Genomic DNA, 25,847 nt, shown 5'->3' with positions numbered 1-25,847 from the left:
TGCTTTGGGACATCCTGAGGTCATAAAAGGAGTTATATAAATGTAAGATCATAACTCTTATTAATTAAGCAAAGTGCAAACTAAATGCTCCACTTTGTAGACTGTAAAGTTGTTTTGAATCATTCTTGTACTTCTCAGTATCTGTGTAACGAGCATGTTGCTTAACTGGATGCTCATTCTGCTTTAATAACAAACTACATTTACCTTTTTGTGATGAGCATGTATTTACCAGTCAAGATCCATAACCATTCTAACCACAACAGTTTGCATTATAATTGTTTCTTTTTGACTTTGTATAATGAAAAGAAGGTAACATAAATGTCCATTACCAGGCTAAAGATTTACCATCAACAGCTCCTGCAGGACCACCACTGTGAAATACATTAAACCTTTAGAAAATCTCACAGAATACAGCTGACAGGAGCATGTAATTACTTGCAGCTAGCTTAAGAATCAGTGGTGTTAATAGGGGGATTGGATGTGCTGCTTCAGTTGAGCTGCAGTCATTGTAATGAATAAAGAATTTCAGCTTGAAGCTTATCTCCAGCACACAGTGTTGAATATCTTTAATTTATTCCTTGTTTCATTTCAAACAGGAGCTTATAACCTGATTACCTGGGCCAGGCCAGGCTCATATTTGGACATGATGGTCCCATGTGGTCTATTACTCTGTTAAATGACACACTTGCTAGTGGATCTCAGCACCAAACAGTAAGTATTTTTATGTAAATCTGCACAAGTCAAGTTATTAATTCTTCATTGATATTGGAATTATAGCACCAACAATAGCTTGCATTTATATAGCACCTTTAATGTCCCAAGGCTTCACAGGAGCATTATCAAACAAAATTGGACATTGAGCTATGTAAGGAGGTATTAGGACAGAAAACCAAAAGCTTGGTCAAAGAGGTTGGTTTTAAGGTGCGTCCTAAAGTGTGGGGGGGCGGGGGGGAGGTTTAGGGAGAGAATTCCAGAACTCAGGGCCTCAGCAGCTGAAGGCACAGCCGCCAATGGTGGAGTGATGGAAATTGGTGGATGCGCAAGAGGCCCGAATCGGAGGAGTGCAGGTATCTTGGTGGGACGTAGGGCTGTAAGACGAGAATTTTAAAATATAAAGAATAAACTGGTTGCAGCAAGTTTGATGAAGGCTATCTCAAAACTATATACACCCAACTGAAAGCCCAGAAACAGGCTGGAGAAATTAAGTGGCAGTGTGAACATCTTTGTCGGCCTCTTGAAGGGGTGATTCCATCTTGCTTCATCATTGCAAACTGGTACAGCGGAGATCAGTCCATCATATAACCCTATAATTGGGATAAAGTGCTGACAGGCTTTATGATTCAAAAATACAGAACATGAAAAGGAAATCAGATAAAAGTGTGTATGCATTTGTGTGAGATAGAAGGAGGGGGAAATGATAACAGGCTTATCAACAATTTGAAAAAAAACCCACCAGAGTATGAGGTGTAATGGAAGCTTCAAACACTCAGCTCATCGTGAAAGATCTATCAACACCTTTGAATTAGAAAAAGGCAGAGTAGTCAAAAGTAAGAGCGTTGTTAAAAATTAAAGTTGAAAGAGAAAGATGGGGGAGGGAGTGAAACGTGAAGGGCCACAAGTTGCTGTTTTAATGGGTTGTCATGCTGCCCCTGTGCTGCAAACCTAGGGTGGGAGGCACAGATATATTTTTGGACTTGTCACTGAGGGGTGAAAACATGGAAGGCTCACTCCAGCTCGTATGTCCTTACCAACAAGGAGAGAAGCTGTAGTTTGTGTTGTATGAAGAGATGAGGCAGGCCGATTCTGTCAGCAGATGTGTCGGTAACCAAAGAGCACAGATTTAAGGTCATTGATAAAGGGACAGAGATGAGATGAGGAGAATTTCCTTTATTACACAGTGAGTTGTTGTGATCTGGAGCGCGCTGCCTGAAAGGGCGGTGGAAGGAGATACAATAGTAACTTTCCAGAGGGAATTGGATAAAATTGAGGGACTATGGGGAAAAAGCTGGGGAGCTGGGGAGTGGGACTAATTGGACAGCTCTTTCAAAGAGCCAGCAAAGGCACAATGGGTCGAATGGCCTCCCCCTGTGCTGTATGATTCTATAATATTATAATGCAGTATAATGAACATGAAAATGATGAATGGGCTCACTCCCTGTCATACCTGAAGTCCAGGTCAAATACTCATTCCTCCACAAAAATTTTCTTTAATTCTTTTACTCAGGAGTTCAGGTGCTTATTTTTTTATTCAGGCAAAGACTCAAATGTGGCTACCAAAGAAGGGCAAAAGCTCTCCTGCTGCAGCTGCAATCTGAATAATTAATAAAAGCACAAGGAAGCCATGGACTGTGAAAGCCACATGCATCTCCTTCCATAGACACCACGATTGGTCTCTACCTTATTGTAGCCTTTACCCAACTTATACAATCTTCTGAGGGGAGAATTGTGCATGAATGTTCCTTCACCTCCAAGCAAAGCTTCAGCAGAACCATCCACCTCTGAATGTTCACACCTGAGTCAGGTGCTCCCCACAGTCTAGCCCCATGACCCTGTAGCCTCAAGCCCAATTCACCACCAAATATTCATCCAGTTCATTTCTCATAGGAGTAAACCTTTGTTATAATTTGTTTGCAGGATGTGGATATTTCTGGCAAAGGAGCATTTATTACCCATTCCTGGTTCCCATGAGAAGGTGGTGGTGAGCTGCAGAAGTCCTTGTGGTGATAACTGCTGTGCCATTTAGCCTAAGTTTCAGGAAAGGGGAATTTCTATGTTCTACTTCTCATTTGGGGTTTGCTAATTTTGTGCTGCCTGCTTAAATCTATTTAGATGTCTCAACAATTCACAGATTTGAATCATGTTCCTCTTCAATTTTTTAATATATTGAATGAAAACCAATTCCAGGCTCTCTTTATAAATGAGTCTCAAATGTTCCTTGTGACTCTCCTCCAATACATCAATGTCCTTATGGAGGTAGGTTGACAAAAATTGTGCGCACCATTCAAAATGCAATGTAGGTCTGGTGCAGAATAGGCCATCGGCTTACTTGGGTATTCAGTGTGGAATGGGATGTGAGGTAACTGTCAGGTTCTGTGCAGTATGGAGCCAGTGATGTATTGGTGAATAATGAACAGGAAAATGCCCTTTATTTCATCCAGCCTGTCCCACGCAATTGTGATAATTTGTGCATCACAATATATACACTCTCTACCTCACCCAAAAACCATGCATTCACCTGAGAGAGGCAAAAAAACCAATGCAAAAATCCAGGCCAATATGGGGAAAATAAATCCGGGAAATTCCTCTCCAACCCCATTAAGTGACTGAAGCTAGTAGATCAGTCTGATCTTGATAATTCTATGCTGCATTGACCTTTTGCAAGAACTCATCACGTGTGGGTGTGGAAACTGTTCTTTTCCTATTCAGAGAAAGCAGATGAGATTTTCCGGCAGAATCTTAGTGTATGCTCTGTTGTATGCTTTGCTTCTAACCTCATATCAGGATCCTGACTTATTCCGACCTCTTGAGCATCCCCGATATTAATCACTCCATCATTGGTGGCCGTGCTTTTAGCTGCCTCGGCCCTAAGCTCTGGAATTCCCTCCCTAAACCTGTCCGTCTCTCTACCACTCTTTCCTCCTTCAAGACAGTCCTTAAAATCTACCTCTTTGATCAAGCATTTGATCACCTGTCCTAATATCTCATTAAGTGACTCAGCGCCCAGTTGTGCTTTACAGTGCTCCTGTGAAGTGCCTTGGGACCTTATTATGTTAAAGGAACTATATAAAAACAAGTAGCTGTTGAATTGGGGAAGGGAAATATTTGGGACAGATCCTTGGTAGGGAGGAGAAATTTGTTTGCATACTGCAGCTTCTACTGGCACTACACAGTCATATGTCGATTCCCAGGAGGCAGGCAGTTAGCCCACGTGGCTTTCTTCAATGATACCATGAAGGAATTTCTCCCCCTAGGCGCCTCTGCAGCAGAGTGTGGCTAATGGCCTCTGGGATTGGACACAAAGAAATCTAAAAAAAAATTAAACTGTACCTTTGCTGAAGCAATAAATCACCCTGCAAACTAATGGCTCACACAGGATAACCTCTTAATGCATTTCTTTAATTCATTCTTGGGATATGACAATGCTGGCATTTAATGCCCTACCCAGTTGCCCTGCAAAGGTGGTATGGCATTTTGACGCAACTGAGTGTCTTGCTAGGCCCTTTCAGAGGGCAATTAAGAGTTAACCATATTGGTATAGAACTGGAGTCATGTACAGTCCAGACCAGCTAAGGATGGCAGATTGCCCTCCTTGAAGAAAATTAAGGAGCCATCCGTTGGGCTTTTAACAACATTTTTGACAGCTTCTTGGCCACTTTTACTGAAAACAGCTTTTTTTTTTAAACTGAGTTCAAATTCTTGAAACGCCAGTGGTGGGATTTTGAACTCTTGTTTTCTGGATTATTAGACCAGGCAACTGGATACAGTGACATTACCATTAAACTACTGTGTCTCTTGTTGGAAAACTTCATGTAAAGAGACTTTCATATCAATAAATGAAGAAATCTGCAGACTTCAGTAGCTGTACAGGAAAAAATTAATATAAGTGTTGGGATCAGCAGTAACAATTTCGCTTTAGCGCCAATTCCAGTCACACTTTTGGCAGTGAAACTATGGGCAGGCAGTATAGTGACGCTTTATTGCTGGTGCGATTTACGAAATAAATTCCAACAGCAAGCAGATGGCAGATTCAGACTTTGTGACAGTATCAGAGAAGATCTGTCGCACGATGGCATTTGCTTGTTTAATTAGCCAGGGTGTGCTTAGTTCCACAGCAGGTGTCCTTGTCTGGGGCTCATTTGTAACATAATGTTTGGACAACTAAAGAAAGAACTGAAGTGTTGACTTTGCTACTGAACCCACTGTCTGGCCCACTGCACTTGAGTGACAGCTAGGAACTCACACACAGCACTCCTACTGTCGGAGATAGTATGCTCTTTGCTCCTTTCTGCAGTAATACTTTGTTTTTGCTGCACACATCAGCTGCACATACAAAGAGCTATCAGATACTGTAGCATACATCACAGACAAGCATCAAATAAGATCAGTCTAGCAATCAAATACATTTGTCCTTGTATTGTCTGTTAGCAAAGAACCTTCGCAAGAAAGAATTTCATTTATATAGCGCCTTTCACAATCTCAGGATGACCCAAAGCACTTTACAGCCAATTAAGTACTTTTCAATTCACTGTTATATTGTAGGAAACACAGCAGCCAATTTGCACACAGCAAGCTCCCACAAACAGCATTGTGATAATGACCAGATAATCTGTTTTATAGTGATGATGTTTAAAGGATGCATATCAGCCAGGGCATTGGGGATAACTGCAGAAGTTCCTCAGGGTAGTGTACTGGGCCAAACCATCTTCAGCTGCCTCATCAATGACCCTCTCTCCATCATAAGGTCAGAAGTGGGGATGTTCGCTGATGATTGCACAATGTTCAGCACCATTTGCGACTCCTCCGATACTGAAGCAGTCCGTGTCCATATGCAGCAAGACCTGGACAACATCCAGGCTTGGGCTGATAAGTGGCAGATAACATTCGTCCCACACAAGTGCCAGGTAATGACCATTTCAAACAAGAGAGAATCTAACCATCTCCCCTTGATGTTCAATGGCATTACCATCACTGAATCCCCCACTATCAACATCCTGGGGGGTTACCATTGACCAGAAACTGAATTGGAGCAGCCACATAAATACTGTGGCTACAAGAGCTCGTCAGAGCCTGGGAATTCTGTGGTGGGTAATTCACCTCCTGACTCCCCAAAGCCTGTCCACCATCTACAAGGCACAAGTCAGGAGTGTGATGGAATACTCTCCACTTGCCTGGATGGGTGCAGCTCCAACAACAGTCAAGAAGCTCAACACCATCCAGGACAAAGCAGCCCGCTTGATTGGCACCCCATCTACAAACATTCACTCCCTCCACCACTGACACACAGTGGCAGCAGTGTGTACCATCTACAAGATGCACTGCAGCAACTCACCAAGGCTTCTTTGACAGCACCTTTCAAACCTGTGACCTCTACCACCTAGAAGGGCAAGGGCAGCAGATGCATGGGAACACCACCACCTGCAAGTTCCCTTCCCAGTCACACACCATCTTGACTTGGAACTATATCGCTGTTCCTTCACTGTCGCTGGGTTAAAATCCTGGAACTTCCTTCCTAACAGCACTGTGGGTGTACCTACACCCCAAGGGTTGCAGTGGTTCAACAAGGCAGCTCACCACTACCTTCTCAAGGGCAATTAAGGATGGGCAATAAATGCTGGCCTAGCCAGCGATGCTCATGTCCGATGAATGACTGAAAAAAGCTCCCTTGCTCTTCTTTGAACTTGTGCCATGGGATTTTTTATGTCCAACAGAGAGGGCAGATGGGGTTGAATATCTCATCTGAACACTGCTTTGCGACCTGAGCAGGGAGACGGTGGGGGAATTTTATGCTCTCCCCCGCAGTGGGTTTGGAGGTGGGAAGAGCATAAAATCAGGTGGGATGGTGGTGGCAGGGGCAGGGGTTCCCACCACCTTCCCACCTCTGCCAAAATTTAGTCTGGGGTGGGAGGCCTGTGAGATTTCTGGGCAATTAATACCCATTTAAGGGCCTCATCCCACTGCCGCCACAACTAGCTGAGCAGCGAGTGACCCTGTCACTGCACGGGAAGCCCGGCATGAAAATCCATGTAGGCTGCTTCCTGGCTCCAGTGGGGGGCTGTGGGGGGGAGGTCCGTTGTTAAAAGGCACAGTGCCTGAACGAGGGACCCGGCATCGGGTTTCCTGCTGAAAGCCACCTACCTGGCCTTGCTAGCGACACCCCCCCCCCCATACTCCCCTCCCCCATACTCCCCTCCCCCAAGACCCCCACCCCGCGAGACCCCTCCTGCCCTGACCCAACTATGGCCTCGGTCCAGTGCCGCTCCTGGGCCTGTGGTAGGTGTTCCAATGACAGCAGCTACCACCTCCGCGGTGGTGCTGCTCAGTGGAAGAGCTGCCAGCCCCTAATTGGCCAGTAGCTCTCCAAGAGCGGGACTTCTGGCAATGGGGTCCTTGATCCTGTGGAAGGCCCGCCGCTGTCCACTTAAGTGCCTGATTGGCACTAGATTCGGCGGGCATTTTGGAGAAGAGGCAATGTGGGGTCCTCAGCGTTGCTTTTTCCAGACGTTGAGACCCCCATCACCAGCATAAAATCCAGGCTGGTGTCTTGATTTAATGGCTTGTCCGAAAGATTGCATCTCCGACAATGGATCACTCCCTTGGTACTGCACTAAACTCTGTCTACTATATCCAAACAATGTTCCTCATGTCCAGCCTATATGGCACCACTGTAACTTTTATTTCCCACACCAGAAATCCTGAAACTGTTCTGAGTGAACTCACCTATTATTGCCAAAGTAGAGGGCATATTTCTACTAGGAATGGGTGCTGTGAGATTGTGAACATAGGTTTTTGTTTGGTGTGACAGGACCAATTGGAAGTGAGCTTGTGTGAGAAATGAGCGAAATGGAAACTGGCTGCAAGGATAAACATTTCAGATGCTTGGCTGCGAAATGTAGGGTTAGGAGAAGAACATTTCAGTTAGTCACTGTGAGCAATAACAGTGATATAACTTGTTAAAGGGATTGAGAATGTTATGGGGAAAGTGCTACATCAAGTGAGAGTGCTGTGGCAAATTGCTGTGGGAGGTGTGAGTGTTGTGGAAGACACCTCCTGGAGGTGACAACCTTAAGGCAGATTCCGGCAGGAACTGAGGGCCTTAAGGTAAAGCTTTTGGGAAGAGGCTAAAATTCCACATGGAATACAAGTGGCGAATCTTCACAAACTACATTTTCTGTTCACAGGACTCTCTCTGGATACTGTTGTACCTGGAATATATGAACTTAGGAACAGGAGTAGGCCATTTAGACCCTTGAGCCTGTCCCACCATTCAATGAAATAATTGCCGATCTGTGACCTGACTCCAGATAGTGTCTCCCCCATATCCCTTAATACCTTCGGTTAACAAGAATCTTATCAATTTCAGATTTAAAATTAACAATTGATCTTGTATCCAACTGTTGTTTGCAGGAGAGTTCCAAATTTTTATCTCCTTTTACGTGTGGCTACCTCCCGCCAGGATATCCTCCAATTCTGGCTTCCTGCACATCTCCTGATTTTAATCACTCCACCACTGGTGGCTGTGCCTTCGGCTGGTTGGCCCGAAGCTCTGGAATTTCCTCCCTGTACTTCTTCGCCTCTCTACCTCCCTTTGCTCCTTTAACGCTCCTAAAACCTACCTCCTTGACCAACCTCTTGGTCATCTGCCCTCATATCTCCTTATGTGGCTCAGTGTCAGATAATCCTTTTATTAAGCTCATTGAGATGTTTTACTATGTTATAGGTACTATATAAATGCAACTTGTTACTGCCATTCAATGAACAATGTTTCTAGATCATGAGCTGAAGAACAATGGGAATATCGGCTAACATGGAAAGCGGCCCCAATAAATTCCCCAAGAAAGATATATGTGCAGTACTGACCGAGGCAAATTCTTGAGATATCTGTCATTATTACAATCGTCTCTGGCTACACTTTGTTACAGAAAGAAAGAGTTGCATTTACACAGCACCTTTCATGACCTCAGGATGTCCCAAAATGTTTTATGATCAATGAAATACTTTTTGAAATGTAGTCACTGTTGTAATGTTGGTGCCACAGCAGTCAATTGCACACAGCAAAATCCCACAAACAGTAATGCTTGGGCGATATGAAGACAAAAAATGTTGGAAATACTCAGCAGGTCTGGCAGCATCTGTGGAGAGAGAAACGGAGTTAACGTTTCAGGTCAGTGACTTTTCATCCATATGTTTTAGTGATGTTGGTTGTTGGATAAATATTGGCCAGGACACTGGGGAGAATCCCCTCCTCTTCGAAATAGTGCCATGGGATCTTTTACGTGCACATGAAAGGGTAAACAGGGCCTTGGTTTAACATCTCATCCAAAAGACGGCACCCATGACAGTGCAGCACTACCTCAATACTGCACTGGGGTGTCAGCTTAGGTTATGTGGTCAAGTCTCTATGGGGTGGAGCTAGCAGCAATGATCTCCTGACTCAGAGGCAAGAGTGCTATCTACCAAGGCACAGCTGACAACAATGTTATCTAATATTTCCTCTAAAATATACATCTCAGATAAAATGCTGCAGCACAGTGTGTGCCCTAACTAATGCACATGAGGTCAGTGCTGATATCCATGGACTTTGTGCAGCTGGCAAGGGATTGGGATATGTGGTGGGACAACCTTAAGAGCGGACCACCTTAAACTGTAAGTGAAGGTCACCGGAGGAAGTGATGCCATGTCACACATGACCAGGAAGTTGTGGGTGTAACCCAACATCTGTTTAGATGTGGCTCATGCAGTAACTGTTTATAACTAGTTAAGTTATAAAAAAACTCCACCTTTTCTTTGGATATTGCTTGTCATTCTGTGAGTCTTTGGGTAAACGTCCATAGAAGAGTGTCAAGCATAAGCTGAGAGTAAAAATCGACACCAGAGCAAGTGCAAATATTCTGCCCATCCGTATACTGAAGGACATGACCTTAAAGAAATGGGAATCTATGGTTCAACAGACCACAGCTAGGCTGACTGCCTACAATGGTTCTCCAATCAAGTGCATTGAAATGATAACCTTGCAGTGCAGCTATGGGAGCTCCGAACGGCTACCACAAATGTTTAATATTGTATACACAACTGGATCAGCTGTCACAGGACTTCCAGTGAGCCAAGGTCCATGAATTGTCACAATACATGAAGTCAGTAATGCACTGAAGATGATAGAAAATATCCAGGTCGAGTATATCAGGTCAATCCATGTAAAGGACAACACAATGGCTGAGAGTCTTGACATGAAGAGGCGATATGACCAGTAGTCTCTCTTCGGACTTCAGTTTGTTGCAGCAAGTACCCGGAGGCCAGAGGGATTGCTGGTGATTGATGATGTAGCCAGTCATCATTTTTCTAAGCTTTCTAAATAAGGGAAGATGAAGGAATTCGATGAAACGCAAGCAGAACTAGAATTAGCTCAATTTCCAGTAGGACAGAGCCCTCAAACATGCATCCGGAACTTAGTATCCTGTAGACATTGCGTGGATATGTGACCAGCCCAGATTGTACAAAGTCCAGACACCCAATGGTGCAATTCTTAGTTGGAACCGAAGTCAACTCTGAGAGCTATATGACAACAATAGATGTGAAAACCCTGTGGCATCGTGGACACGTTCAAAGACAAAGTCTGAAGATGAAAATGCAGAGGCTACGAGCACAGAGGAAGAACATGATAACCAGACTTATGAGTCACCGGAGTTTCAGAGGAGTCATTAAGATGAGCTCAGCTCTGGGAAGAGGTTTATGATAAGATCGGGACGAATAAGCAAACCTCCTCTATGTTTTACAGAGTGTTAAATTTACTTATCTGTAAATAGTGGCCTTAAGCGTGGACCATCTTAAGAAGCTGTAAGTGAAGATCACTGGAGGAAGTGATGTGTCACACATGAGCAGAGAGCTGTTACTGTAACCTGACATAGTGAGATGTGTTTCGATGTGGCTCGTGCAGGAACTGTTTGCATATATATGTATATATGTTCTGGTTGAGTTATAATAAAAACCTTCATTGGATATTACTTATAGTCCTATAAGTCTTACAACAGATCATAAAGCAAAGAAACAAGTAATATTACAGGATGGGATGCAACGGTTAGCTCTTTAGGGATCTGGCAGTGATCTAATATGTCAAGTGACCCTCGTCTGAGCTTAGGCAGAAAACATGGGTAGTCAGGGAGGGAAGGGTGGGGCAATCAGGTACATGGAGGAGCAGGGGATGGTGGAGTGGAGCGTCCATGTTGTTGAATAGTTGATGTTGCTGGTGAAGATGCATTTTGTCGGCTGTGGGGGTGGTGGGTGGATTAGATCAGTACAATGTGAAGATATTTGGCAAGGGCCTGAAGGAAGGGATGAGTGCTGTCAAGGGTGGAGAGCTTTGGAGCAAATTAAGGGTACTGGCTGGCAGAAGGAACGGTCTCAGTCAATGGGGGCAAATGGATTCTGTAGGGGGGAAAGTCAAGACTAATAGGTGGCTATTCAACAGCTTCATATGGAGGGTAACGGGACTTGGCAACAATCATCAGTTTGATGTGAGGACGTTCAAGAATCAGAGTTGGCATGTCGATACTAATGGGAGTAGGAATGGGGGACGGGATGGTATGAATATACTGATGATTAATAGGTGGAGTCTCAATGGTGACGGAGGGAAGGGTAATGGTAATGTTCGGTGGGTCAAGTGTGATGAGTTCACGCTGGAATGTTGCAGGAGTAGGTTGGAAGGTGGGAAGACCTGCCCTGAATTCCATGCGCACCATTTTCTCCAATGATAATGAATACAGCAAAGGAAGACTAAGAAGCTGATAAAGAAAGGGAAAACAGAATATGAATGTAAGCTAGCAAAAGATATAAAAACGGACTGGTAAAGCTTCTATAGGTACATAAAAAGGAAATGTTTGGCTAAGACAAATGTGAGGTCATTACAGGCAGAGTCAAGAGAATTTATAATGGGGACAAAAGAAATGGCAGAGAAGCTAAATGATTACGTTGTGTCTGTCTTCACTGAGGAAGATACAAGAAATCTCCCAGAATTAGAGATCCAAGGGATTAGGGAGAATGAGGAATTGAAGGAAATTAGTGTTAGTAAGAAGGTTGTATTGGAGAAATTAATGGAGCTGAAGGTTGATACATCCCCAGGACCTGATATTCTACATCCCAGAGTGTTGAAAGAAGTAGCTATGGAGATAGTGGATGCATTGGTGATCATCTTCCAAAATTCTAAAGATTCTGGAGTGGTTCCTGCAGATTGGAAGGTCACAAATGTCACCCCACTATTTAAGAAGGGAGGGAGAGAGAAAACAGGGAATTACAGACCTGTAGCCTTACATCAGTTATTGGGAAAATGCTAGAATTTATTCCAAAGGATGTGATAAATGGACACTTGGATAATAATAATCTGATTGGGCATAGTCAACAAGGATTTATGAATGGGAAATCATGTTTGATGAACCTGTTGGAGTTTTTTGAGGATGTTACGAACAGAATTGATAAAGGGGAGTCGATGGACATGGTATTCTTGGATTTTCAAAAGGCTTTTGATAAAGTCCCCCATGGGAGGTTGGTTAGCACAATTAAAGCACGTGGGATAGGAGGTAATATACTGGTATGGATTAAGGATTGGTTAACAGGCAGAAAACAGAGAGTAGGAATAAATGGGCCAGTCTCACGTTGGCAGGCTGTGACTAGTGAGGTACTGCAGGGATCAGTACTTGGGGCCCCAGCTGTTCACAATATATATCAATGATTTGAATGTGGGGACCAAATGTAATATTTCCAAGTTCGCGGATGACACAAAACTAGGTGGGAATGTGTGTTGTGAGGAAGATGCAAAGCGGCTTCAAGGGGATTTGGAAAAAATTAGTGAGTGGGCAAGAATGTGGCAGATGGAAGATAATGTGGAAAAATGTGAGGTTATCCACTTTGGTAGCAGGAATAGATGTGCAGGGTATTTCTTAAATGGTAAGAGATTAGAAAGTGTAGATGTACAAAGGGACCTGGGTGTCCTCATCAAGAAGTCACTGAAAGTTAACATTCAGGTGCAGCAAGCAATTAAGAAGGCTAATGGTATGTTAGCCTTTATCACAAGAGGATTTGAGTACAGGAGTAGTGAGGTCTTGCTTCAATTGTTTAGAACCTTGGTTAGACCGCACCTGGAGTACTGTGTGCAGTTTTGGTCCCCTTACCTTAGGAAGGATATTACTGCCATGGAGGGAGTGTAATGAAGGTTCACCAGACTTGTTCCCGGGATGGCGGGACTGTCCAATGAAGAGAGATTGGGGAAACTGGGCCTGTATTCTCTGGAGTTTTGAAGAATGAGAGGTAATCTCATTGAAACCTACAAAATACTTAAAGGGATAGACAGGGTAGATGCAGCTAAGATGTTTCCTCTGGTTGGGGAGTCGAGAACCAGGGTACACAATTTCAAAATAAGGGGGAAGCCACATAGGACAGAGATGAGGAGAAATTTATTTACTCAGAGGGTTGTGTATCTTTGGAATTCTCTACCTCAGAGGGCTGTGGAAGCTCAGTCATTGAGTATGTTTAAAGCAGAGATTGACAGATTTCTAAATACAAATGACATTATGGAGATATGAGGATAGTGTGCATTGACTGCAAGCACAGAATGTTTTATATCCGTGGCTATCATGGTGCTTGGGGCAGTGACACCGGGTTCCAACAATGAACAGCCGACCCTGCCGCATGATCCCATGTGTTCCCTGTACCCATTGCCGCATGGCTAATTTACATGGTAAACGGGATTTGCGGTGGAAGCTAAAGTTACGACAACTTCCGGTCCCACCAACTGGAATGCCGCAGCCTCATAAGATTGCACCCCCTGTCTGCTATACTCTGGGTTCGACCATGTACTTTTACAACCATTGCAGAATCAGTGATGAATAGGTGTGTGCATAGTCATTCAGAAAACCTTACTATGGCTATTCTACATAGTTCACCTATAATTACACGTCTATTTTCAGACCTCAACAGGACAGGAAAGTTAAAACACTGTAACAATAGCAAAATACTGCAGATGCTGGAAATCTGAAATAAAAACAGAAAATGCTTGAAATATTCAGCAGGTCTGACAGCATATGTGGAGAGAGAAACAGAGTTAACGTTTCAAGTTGATGCCATTTCATCAGAACTGGGAAAAGCTAGAGATGTAACAGGTTTTACGCAAGCACAGAGGCAGGGAAATGGAGGGGAGGGGAGGAGAGGAAAGAACAAAAGGGAATTTTTGTGATAGAGTGGAAGGCAGTAGAGATTAAATGACAAAAGGGATCATGGTGCAAAGCAAAAGGGGATGGTAATGGGACAAGTAAAGAAACAAAAGATGAGTTGAGGAGGTGAAAGTGGGAATAGAACCATTAACAGCCTATGCTGTCTGAAAAAAATGGGAGTGGTGATTGTGAACTGAAATTGTTGAACTCGGTGTTGAGTCTGGAAAGTAAGCTGTGGAATGCCAAATGGAAAGATCAGCTTCCATTGAGCAGAGTAAGAGACTGAGGGAAAGGAGTGGGAGGGAGAATTAAAATGCTAGTGAGCCAGAGCTCAGGGTCATGCTTGCGGACTGAATGGAGGTGTTGCGTAAAGCCAATCTGTGTTTGGTCTCCCCACTGTAGAGCAGACCACATCAGCAGTGAATACAATATACCAAATTGAAAGAAGTACAAATAAATCGCTGTTTCACCTGGAAGGAAAGCTTGGGACCCTGGACAGTGGAACAGGAGGAGGTGAAAGGGCACATGTTGCATCTCCTGCGCTTGCATGGTCTTACAATCAGGTGAGGAGGGGTCAAAGGGCTCCCCTCTTTTAACTCTCCTTGTTTGACCACACCAGATTTATCTCTTTTTTAAGTGGATTGTCATGCTGGGCTCCCACCTGCCAAGAATGAGGCATATTAACATCGCCATATGTACATGAAATTTCAAATTGTTGCTGGGAAGAAGGGAAGGCCTGTTACAAAGGCTGCCAGACACTTGGATGGAGGACATTTGCATACCAATGGAGACAAGAGAGGTTACTTCCCTTATCCACTTAACCTAAAATGGACTTTGATCACCAGGTATTGTGTGTAAGAAGAGACATTCCAGGGTCTGCTAGGAAAAGAGAATCCACAAACACAGAAGTGGTTAAACCAGTTGGTCATGTGACTAACCTGTTGGCCAACTTGGGAGTTTTTGAATTGTGCATAGACAGTTTTTGAACTCAGAGAGACTGTTTGTTCCTGGACTGTAAAGATCTCTCCTGGCTGTCTCGCCACAGTCTCTCCTGTTGGCTCCCATCTCTTTCTCACATAACTCCAAATCCACTGAAGATGTGAACCACAAGAGAGAAAAGTCTCCTGCATCGAACAAGGTTTAAGAAGAATACTGTGCCCCAACGAAAAGCAAGACCTATCTACAATCAAGGATTCTACAGTGAGCTCGAAGAACAGTAACCAAAACCATCTTCAGAGATCGCCTCAAACGTTTCTACTTTATTTCTTCTGCTCTTTTCTGTCTCCATCTGCATGCGTGCATCGCGTATGCCTGCTTGCATGGGCGCATCGCGTATCCGTAAGTGTTAACCGAATTAGAGTTTAAGTTTAATAAAGTTCAACCTTTCTTCTTTAAACCTAAGAAAACCTGTTTATGCTGGTTTCTTTGCCTTATAATTGGAAAGCAATAGAACAAGGATTCACCAAGGGGGAGCTAAAAACACAGTGTGTTTAAAATTAAACCCTGTTATGGTAAGACCAGGTGAAGGCTGAGGGGGAACCCTAGACCCCTTCTCACCTGATCGTAACAGAAATTTGGAGGCTACCATCCGAGATTTTACCCACAGGCAAATGAGAGTAATTGGAAGCGGGAAGCCAAATTGTTCCCAATCAAAAAAAGAGCAAGATTTCAAACAGGTTTTCTTGTGGTTATGTGTGCTAGATTACTAACACGTCTGTGACTGAAACTATTAGCTCCCCAAGCCAAGGTGAAATAACTTGGGATACGTTAAATGCACTGTCTATGGCGGAGCTGAGAAAAATGACCAAGCAGTGTGGGATCACTGTACGTGGCAAGGCTAGGATGTCTGAACTCCTAAGACTAGTAGCCAACCATTTTTCCCTGGGATCTGAAGAAGCACTGTTAGAAGTAGACCCAGACAAGGTATTGTTAGCAATGATACAATTGGAACAGAGGAACCTTGAATTAGAGGGGAGACAGAGAGACTGGTGAGGGAGAAAGAAAGAGCCTTCCAGAAGGAATGTGAAGAAAAAGAGAGGCAGGAGAGAGAGAAAGGACCTTCCAGAAAGAATGCGAAGAAAGAGAGCTAAAGCAGCTTAATTTAACTAGGGGGCGACAGTGTAACCCCCAGTGAAAGCAAGGCCAATATGGGGAGCATAATTTACGGCTGGGAACAGAATTGTTATAACTATCTCAACTAATCCCAAAATTCAATGAGGAAGATGTGGAAGCATTTTTTGTGAGTTTTGAGAAACTGGCAAGGCAGCTAAAATGGCCAGCTGAGACCTGGCCTCTTTTATTACAAAGCAAGCTAACCAGAAAAGCTCATGAGGTTTATTCCCTGTTGCCAGACGAGAGTTCGTCAAATTATGAACTGACAAAAAATGCTATCCTCGGGGCATATGAATTAGTACCCGAAGCCTATCGCCAAAAGTTTAGAATCCTCAAGAAGTAAGCTAATCAAACTTATCTGGAGTTTGAAAGATGTAAGGAGCTGGCTTTTGACCAGTGGCTGAGGGCTCTTGGAGTACAGCTCAGCTATGAGAATCTCAGGGAAGTAATTTTGTTAGAGGAATTTAAAAACTCTCTCCCACTCTCCATAAAGACCCATGAGCAGCAACACACTCTTCGCCCTTCATGATGCTGTGGCCAGATCCTTCTCACAATCAATGCCAGAATCTAGGACTTTTAGTATAAAGGGGGAAGGGGCAGAGTGAGCAATGACAATGCATGACCATGATCTGGAACCTTCTCCCTGCCTGTCCAGTGAAAGTACATCTTGGAGACCCCAAACCTCATCTCGATGACCAATCTTGTAATGATATCTGCCCTCATTGTAATGGTTTTGGATGAGACTTTAAACCCGTCTGCTCTCTCAGGTGGATGTAAAAGATCCCGTGGCACGATTTCAAAAAGATCAAGGGAGTTATCCCTGTTGTCCTGTCCAATAATTATCTCTCAATCAGCATGAATAAAAACTGATTATCTCGTCATTATCACATTTCTGTTTGTGGGATCTTGCTTAGCACAATTTGGCTTCTAATTTCCTATATCATATTATTTCTAAAGTAATTCATTGGCTGTAAAGTGCTTTGAGACATGTTGAGATTGTGAAAGCTGCTAAATGAATGCTAGTCTTTCTGCCGCTGTCCGCGACACTCTTAGTGGGGTCATTATCCATGGAATGGGGATTGGCTTTGCCACCCAGAAGATAGTCATTGAAGAGATCTTCTTTCCTGAAGAGGTTAGGTGAGGGTTCAATGGAGCAATAACTACAAATGTCGTGCTAGTTGTTCGGTGTGTGCACTGGTCCAATGCCCAGTATAATAAGTGGTTTGCTGTTACACAAACAATGGAAAAATCTAGAGAGAACTTAATATTCAGTGCACTTTGTTTCATTATGCTCCATAATCTATTAATTGGAGCAATTTTCCACAGCCGAATAGTCTGTATTGACTCAGTTCTTCAGGCCTGGATCTGGGCCTATAATTCAGATACACTTGAAACCACTTACTGTGATATTTTCATCCAGGACAAAGCAGCCCGCTTGATCAGCACCCCATCTACCACTTTAAACATTCACTCCCCTACACGGTAGCAGTGTGTACCATATACAAGATGCACTGCAGAAACTTGCCAAGGTTCCTTCAACAGGACCTTCCAAACCTGCAACCTCTACCACCTAGACGGACAAGGGCAGCAGACGCATAGGAACGCCAGCACCTGCAAGTTCCCCTCTAAGCCATACACAATACTGACTTGGAACTACATCGCTGCTCCTTCACTGTCGCTGGGTCAAAAACCTGGAACTCTGTCCCTAGCAGCACTGTGGGTGTACCTACACCACATGCACTGCAGCGGTTCAAGAAGGCAGCTCACCACCACTTTATCAAGGGTAATTAGGGTTGGGCAATTAGGGATGGCCCTGCCAGCGATGCCCATATTCCATAAATGAAAGGAAAAGGTGTTTTAACACTGCATGTGTTGGCTTTAATTACGCCACAGATTGCTAATTAAAGTTGCTGCAAAATCAACGTGATGCAGCAGGTTTAAATGTTGATAAAAGTAATCGGAAATGCAAGAATGTGAGATGGATTGCAATTAATTATCAAATAGAAACATATTTTATATTAGGAAACACTGTAAAAAATAAGAAAGTTAACTTTCCTGAATAAATGATTATATCTGCTAGAAGTTACACGACATCAGAATACCGTCAAGATTTCTATAATGGATGGTAGGCTCTCTATAATGCTGCCTTTGAGACCCATGACAAAAGATATTACTACTTCAGGGCTTTTTTTCAAGAAGGTACTGTAGGTAATTGCAGCAGCTCTCAACACCTCACACAGTCATTCAGATGTTCAGTTAAATTTCATCAACACACTCTGTCCACACACTAAATGGACCTAGTCTAGACTGTTAAGTGAGACTGTAAGATAGCAATCAGAAAAGGCCTTTGAACTCTTATCCAGCTTGCAGTATTGTTGTCAGTCCTTGTACGCTATGCTCTCAGGCTAGTTCCAACTCTCTTCTAATTCTCATCAGTATTCTCATCAGCATGGCCAACTCTAGTTGGAGGCATTCTGGAAGGTTTGATCATGTGACATCTGATTACAATGTTATGACATTTACCGAATGAAGGTTTGATTCCCCGTACTTGAATACATTTGCTCGTGATTTTGCACTGGCAGCTGTTGGGTGAGAAGTTCCAACAATCAGGAGGCCACCCGTGGGCAGGTTAAAGAAAGGAAACGAGTGGAGAAGAGGTGAACTAGGGGTGGTGGGGGGGTGAGGGGGTGGGGGGGGGGGGAGGAGAGGGGAAACTGAGGGAGGGAAGAGAGGGGAACTGAGGGGGGGGGGGTGGAAGTGGGGAAACCGAGGATGGGAAAGAGGGAAACTTGAGAGGGGAAGAGGGGAAACTGCTGAGGGGGTGGGGAAGAGAGAAGAATCCAAGTGGGGGGGGGGGGGGAGAAGGGGAAACTGAGGGGGGAGGAGAGGGGCAATCGAGGTGGGGGAAGAGAGGAAACCAATGGGGGGAAGGGGGAAACCGAAGGTGGGAAGAGGGCAAACCGGGAGTGGGTGAGGGATTCTGAGGAGGGAAACAAAAGGTGCGAGGACCTTTGATTCTGGCAGTAAATAATAGTAACTCACTGGAAATTACAATGATGGTGAAATTGCACTGATAACTACTAGTAACACTGGTATTACCATCATAACTAACAGTAAAACTGCTCGTTTATATGTAACTGGCTGGAATGCATTTTGAATTAAACTAAGGTTGTGAAAAGTGCTATATAAATGCAAGTCTTTCTTAATTTCTTTATTAGATTCAAGTTGATAAAACTGCCAAATAGATAAGGAACTGAATCGAGGTCTAAATAAAGAGAATTATTGGCCTTTTCACATACAGCCTGATTCTGCGGCAGTGCATCAATAAGCATCACATTCTATAACTGAACTTATAATACAGATTTTAAAGAAAGCAGCAATTTATTATGTTGCATGATCTACACAGTGCTTCCTACTTGTTACTGCATCAATTGAAAAGAAGGGCAAATAGTGCATCTCTCATCAGTACCATCATTGAGTTAAACAGGCCATTCGGCCCAACTGGTCCATGCTGACATTCATGTCCCACACGATCCTCCTCCCACCCTATTTCATCTAATCCTATCAATACATCCTTCTATTCTTTCTCCCTCATGCATTTATCTAGCCTACCCTTAAATATAGCAATGTTATTTGCCTCAACTTGTGGTAGGCAGTGGCGTAGTGGTATTATCACTGGACTAGTAACCCAGAGACCCAGGGTATTTCTCTGGGGACATGGGTTCGAATCCCACCACAGCAGAAGGTGGAATTTGAATTTAATTAATAAATCTGGAATTAAAAGCTAGTCCAATGATGGCCATGAAACCATTGTGTCGATTGTTGTAAAAACCCATCTGGTTCACTAATGTCCTTTAGGGAAGGAAATCTGCTGTCCTTATCTGGTCTGGCCTACATGTGACTCCAGACCCACAGCAATGTGGTTAACTCTTACATGCCCTCTGAAATGGCCCAGCAAGCCACTCAGTTGTACCTAACCGCTACAAAGTCAAGAAAAAGGAATGAAATCGGATGGACCACCTGGCATCAACCTAGGCACCGGAAGCGACAATGGCAAACCCAGCCCTGTCGACCCTGCAAAGTCCTCCTTACTAACATCTAGGGGCTTGTGCCAAAGTTGGGAGAGCTGACTAGCCCACAGACTACTCAAGCAACAGCCTGACATAGTCATACTCACGGAATCATACCTTACAGACAATGTCCCAGGCACTGCCATCACCATTCCCGGGTATGTCTTGTCCCACCGGCAGGACAGACCCAGCAGAGGTGGTGGCACAGTGATATACAGTAGGGAGGGAGTTGCCCTGGGAGTCCTCAACATCGACTCCGGACCCCATGAAGTCTCATGGCATCAGGTCAAACATGGGCAAGGTAACCTCCTACTGATGACCACCTACCGCCCTCCCTCAGCTGATGACTCAGTACTCCTCCATGTTGAACACCACTTGGAGGAAGCACTGAGGGTGGCAAGGGCACAAAATGTACTCTGGGTGGGGGACTTCAAAGTCCATCACCAAGAGTGGCTCAGTAGAACCACTACTGACCGAGCTGGCCGAGTCCTAAAGGACATAACTGCTAGACTGGGTCTGCGGCAGGTGGTGGGGGAACCAACACGAGGGAAAAACATACTTGACCTCGTCCTCACCAATCTGCCTGCCGCAGATGCTTCTGTCCATGACTGTATTGGTAGGAGTGACCGCCGCACAGTCCTTGTGGAGACGATGTCCGCCTTCACATTGAGGATACCGTCCATCGTGTAGTGTGGCACTATCACCGTGCTGAATGGGATAGATTTCGAACAGATCTAGCAATGCAAAACTGGGCATCCATGAGGCGCTGTGGGCCATCAGCAGCAGCAGAATTGTACTCAACCACAATCTGTAACCTCATGGCTCGGCATATCCCCCACTCTACCATTACCATCAAGCCAGGAGACCAACCCTGGTTCAATGAATAGTGCAGGAGGGCATGCCAGGAGCAGCATTAGGCATACCTCAAAATGAGGTGTCAACCTGGTGAAGCTACAACACAGGACTATCTTCATGCCAAACTGCATAAGCAGCATATGATAGACAGAGCTAAGCGATTCCATAACCAATGGATTAGATCTAAGCTCTGCAGTCCTGCCACATCCAGCCGTGAATGGTGGTGGACAATTAAACAACTAACTGGAGGAGGTGGCTCCACAAATATCCCCATCCTCAATGGTGGGGGAACCCAGCACATCAGTGCGAAAGATGAGGCTGAAGCATTTGCAACAGTCTTCAGCCGGAAGTGTCCAGTTGATTATCCATCTCGGCCTCCTCCTGAAGTCCCCAGCATCACAGATGCCAGACTTCAGCCAATTTGATTCACTCCGCATGATATCAAGAAACGACTGAAAGCACTGGATACTGCAAAAGCTATGGGCCCTGACATTATTCCGGCAATAGTACTGAAGACCTGTGCTCCAGAACTTGCCTCACACCTAGCCAAGCTGTTCCAGTACAGCCACAACACTGGCATCTACCCTGCAATGTGGAACATTGCCCAGGTACGTCCTGTACACAAAATGCAGGACAAGTCTAACCCGGCCAATTACCGCCCCATCAGCCTGCTCTCAATCATCAGTACAGTGATGGAAGGTGTCATCAACAGTGCCATCAAGCGGCACTTGCTTAACAATAATCTGCTCAGTGATGCTCAGTTTGGGTTCCGCCAGGGCCACTCAGCTCCTGACCTCATTACAGCCTTGGTTCAAACATGGACAAAAGAGCTGAACGCAAGAGGTGAGGTGAGAGTGACTGCCCTTGACATCAAGGCAGCATTTGACCGAGTATGGCATCAAGGAGCCCTAACATAACTGAGGTCAATGGGAATCAGGGGGAAAACCCTCCGCTGGCTGGAGTCATACCTAGTGCAAAGGAAGATGGCTGTGGTTGTTGGAGGTCAATCATCTGAGCTCCAGGACATCACTGCAGGAGTTCCTCAGAGTAGTGTTCTAGGCCCAACCATCTTCAGCTGCTTCATCAATGACCTTCCTTCAATCATAAGGTCAGAAGTGGGGATGTTCACTGATGATTGCACAATGATTAGCACCATTTGTGACTCCTCAGATACTGAAGCAGTCCATGTAGAAATGCAGCAAGACCTGGACAATATTCAGGCTTGGGCTGAGAAGTGGCAAGAACAAAGAAAGAACAAAAAAAAATTACAGCACAGGAACAGGCCCTTCGGCCCTCCAAGCCTGCGCCGATCCAGATCCTCTATCTAAACCTGTCGCCTATTTTCTAAGGGTCTGTATCTCTTTGCTTCCTGCCCATTCATGTATCTGTCTAGATACATCTTAAAAGACGCTATCGTGCCCGCGTCTACCACCTCCGCTGGCAACGCGTTCCAGGCATCCACCACCCTCTGCGTAAAGAACTTTCCACGCATTTCCCCCCCTAAACTTTTCCCCTCTCACTTTGAACTCGTGACCCCGAGTAATTGAATCCCCCACTCTGGGAAAAAGCTTCTTGCTATCCACCCTGTCTATACCTCTCATGATTTTGTACACCTCAATCAGGTCCCCCCTCAACCTCCGTCTTTCTAATGAAAATAATCCTAATCTAGTCAACCTCTCTTCATAGCTAGCGCCCTCCATACCAGGCAACATCCTGGTGAACCTCCTCTGCACCCTCTCCAAAGCATCCACATCCTTTTGGTAATGTGGCGACCAGAACTGCACGCAGTATTCCAAATGTGGCCGAACCAAAGTCTTATACAACTGTAACATGACCTGCCAACCCTTGTACTCAATACCCCGTCCGATTAAGGATAGCATGCCGTATGCCTTCTTGACCACTCTATTGACCTGCGTGCCACCTTCAGGGAACAATGGACCTGAACACCCAAATCTCTCTGTACATAAATTTTCCCCAGGACTTTTCCATTTACTGTATAGTTCACTCTTGAATTAGATCTTCCAAAATGCATCACCTCGCATTTGCCCTGATTGAACTCCATCTGCCATTTCTCTGCCCAACTCTCCAATCTATCTATATTCTGCTGTATTCTCTGACAGTCCCCTTCACGATCTGCTACTCCACCAATCTTAGTGTCGTCTGCAAACTTGCTAATCAGACCACCTATACTTTCCTCCAAATCATTTATGTATATCACAAACAACAGTGGTCCCAGCACGGATCCCTGTGGAACACCACTGGTCACAAGTCTCCATTTTGAGAAACTCCCTTCTACTGCTACTCTCTGTCTCCTGTTGCCCAGCCAGTTCTTTATTCTTCTAGCTAGTACACCCTGGACCCCATGCGACTTCACTTTCTCCATCAGCCTACCATGGGGAACCTTATCAAACGCCTTACTGAAGTCCATGTATATGACATCTACAGCCCTTCCCTCATCAATCAACTTTGTCACTTCCTCAAAGAATTCTATTAAGTTGGTAAGACATGACCTTCCCTGCACAAAACCATGTTGCCTATCACTGATAAGCCCATTTTCTTCCAAATGGGAATAGATCCTATCCCTCAGTATCTTCTCCAGCAGCTTCCCTACCACTGACGTCAGGCTCACCGGTCTATAATTACCTGGATTATCCCTGCTACCCTTCTTAAACAAGGGGACAACATTAGCAATTCTCCAGTCCTCCGGGACCTCACCTGTGTTTAAGGATGCTGCAAAGATATCCGTTAAGGCCCCAGCTATTTCCTCTCTCGCTTCCCTCAGTAACCTGGGATAGATCCCATCCGGACCTGGGGACCAACATTCGCGCCACACAAATGCCAGGCAATGACCATTTCCAACAAGAGAGAATCTAAACATCTCCCCTTGACATTCAACGGCATTACCATCACTGAATTCCCCACTATCAACATCCTAGGGGCTACCATTGACCAGAAACTGAACTGGAGTAGCCATATAAGTACCGTGGCTACAAGAGCAGGTCAGAGGCTAGGAATGGGCGGCACAGTGGCGCAGTGGTTAGCACCGCAGCCTCACAGCTCCAGGGACCCGGGTTCGATTCTGGGTATTGCCTGTGCAGAGTTTGCAAGTTCTCCCTGTGTCTGCGTGGGTTTTCGCCGGGTGCTCCGGTTTCCTCCCACATCCAAAAACTTGCAGGTGATAGGTAAATTGGCCATTGTAAATTGCCCCTAGTATAGGTAGGTGATAGGGAATATGGGATTTCGGTAGGGTTAGTATAAATGGGTGGTTGTTGGTCAGCACAGACTCGGTGGGCTGAAGGGCCTGTTTCAGTGCTGTATTTCTAAATAAAAAATAAAAATCCTGAGGCGAGTAACTCACCTCCTGACTCCCCAAAGCCTGTCCACTATCTACAAGGCACAAGTTAGGAGTGTGATGGAATACTCTCCACTTGCCTGGATGGGTGCAGCTCCAACAACACTCAAGAAGCTCGACACCATCCAGGACAAAGCAGCCCGCTTGATTGGCATCCAATCTACAAACATTCACTCCCTCCACCACCGACAGTGGCAGCAGTGTGTACCAGCTACAAGATGCACTGCAGCAATGCACCAAGGCTCCTTAGACAGCACCTTCCAAACCCGCGACCTCTACCAACAAGAAGGACAAGGGCAGCAAATACATGGGAACACCACCACCTGCAAGTTCCCCTCCAAGTCACACACCATCCTGATTTGGAACCATTTCACCGTTCCTTCAATGTCACTGGGTCGAAATCCTGGAACTCCCTTCCTAACAGCACTGTGGGTGTACCTACCCCAAATGGACTGCAGCAGTTCAAGAAGGCAGCTCACCACCACCTTCTCAAGGGCAATTCGGGATGGATAATAAATGCTGGCCTGGCCAGTGATGCCCACATCCCATGAATGAATAAAAAAACAAGTAAGTCCCATATTCTAACCACTCTTCGGGCAAAGAACGTTTGCTTGAATTTCTTACTAGGTTTACTAGTGACTATCATCGTTTTGGTCTCACCCCATAAGTGGAAACATTTTCTCTACGTCTACCCTATCGAACCCTTTCCTCACCTTAAAAGACCTCGGCCTTCTCTTTTCTCGAGAAAAGAGCCCCAGCCTGTTCACATTTAGTGATAGTTATAGCCACTAGCACTTAGTTAGACACAAAAGAAATTGTAGCATTTAATAAATTGTCATTTATTGTGGAGCCCATCTGCAGAGTGTGAGGGCTATTGTCGCTCTATGACTAGAAATAACAGCTGCACTATCCCAGAATCAGGCTGTATCTGAAGATGCCAATTATCCACTTTATTTGCCCTATTTGGAGCTTCCCAATCTATTTGACAGTTTTATCAACTTGAAGTTTTCTGGGGGAGAAAGGCCCCTTGGAATGATTTATTAAGGTTATCTCAAAGCTATCACAATTTTTGGCTGTTTGAATAAATCTTGCTGATGACATATATCAGAAGAAGCCATTTATCAATTCGAAATAAACTGAGAGAAAAGAAGGAGTAATATATTTGGAATCTGAGAGGGGTAGGAAGTGATAGTGACAAGACATTTATAGGAAAGATAGGAAAACACAGCAAGTGAAAGGAATTTTGCAAGACTGAGCCAGTGACAAAATAATGCATTAGAAAGGCATAGGAACAGAACTAGGCCATTCAGCCTGAGAGAGCCTGCACCACCATTCAGTTAAATCATGGCTGATCTGTACCTCAACTCCATTTACCCACTGTAGCCCTTTACTCCCTTGCACCCTTACCTAATTAAAATCTATCGATCTTGGTCTTGATAGCTTCCAGCATCCACAGCCATTTGGGGGAACGAATTCCAGATTTATGCTACTCCTTGTTCAGAAAATGTGCTTCTACATTTCTGTCCTAAATGGCCTAACTCT

Source organism: Heterodontus francisci, chromosome 14 (assembly GCF_036365525.1).
Source record: "Heterodontus francisci isolate sHetFra1 chromosome 14, sHetFra1.hap1, whole genome shotgun sequence".
In the NCBI taxonomy this organism is placed as follows: Eukaryota; Metazoa; Chordata; class Chondrichthyes; order Heterodontiformes; family Heterodontidae; genus Heterodontus; species Heterodontus francisci.
This window is presented reverse-complemented; position numbering follows the sequence as displayed.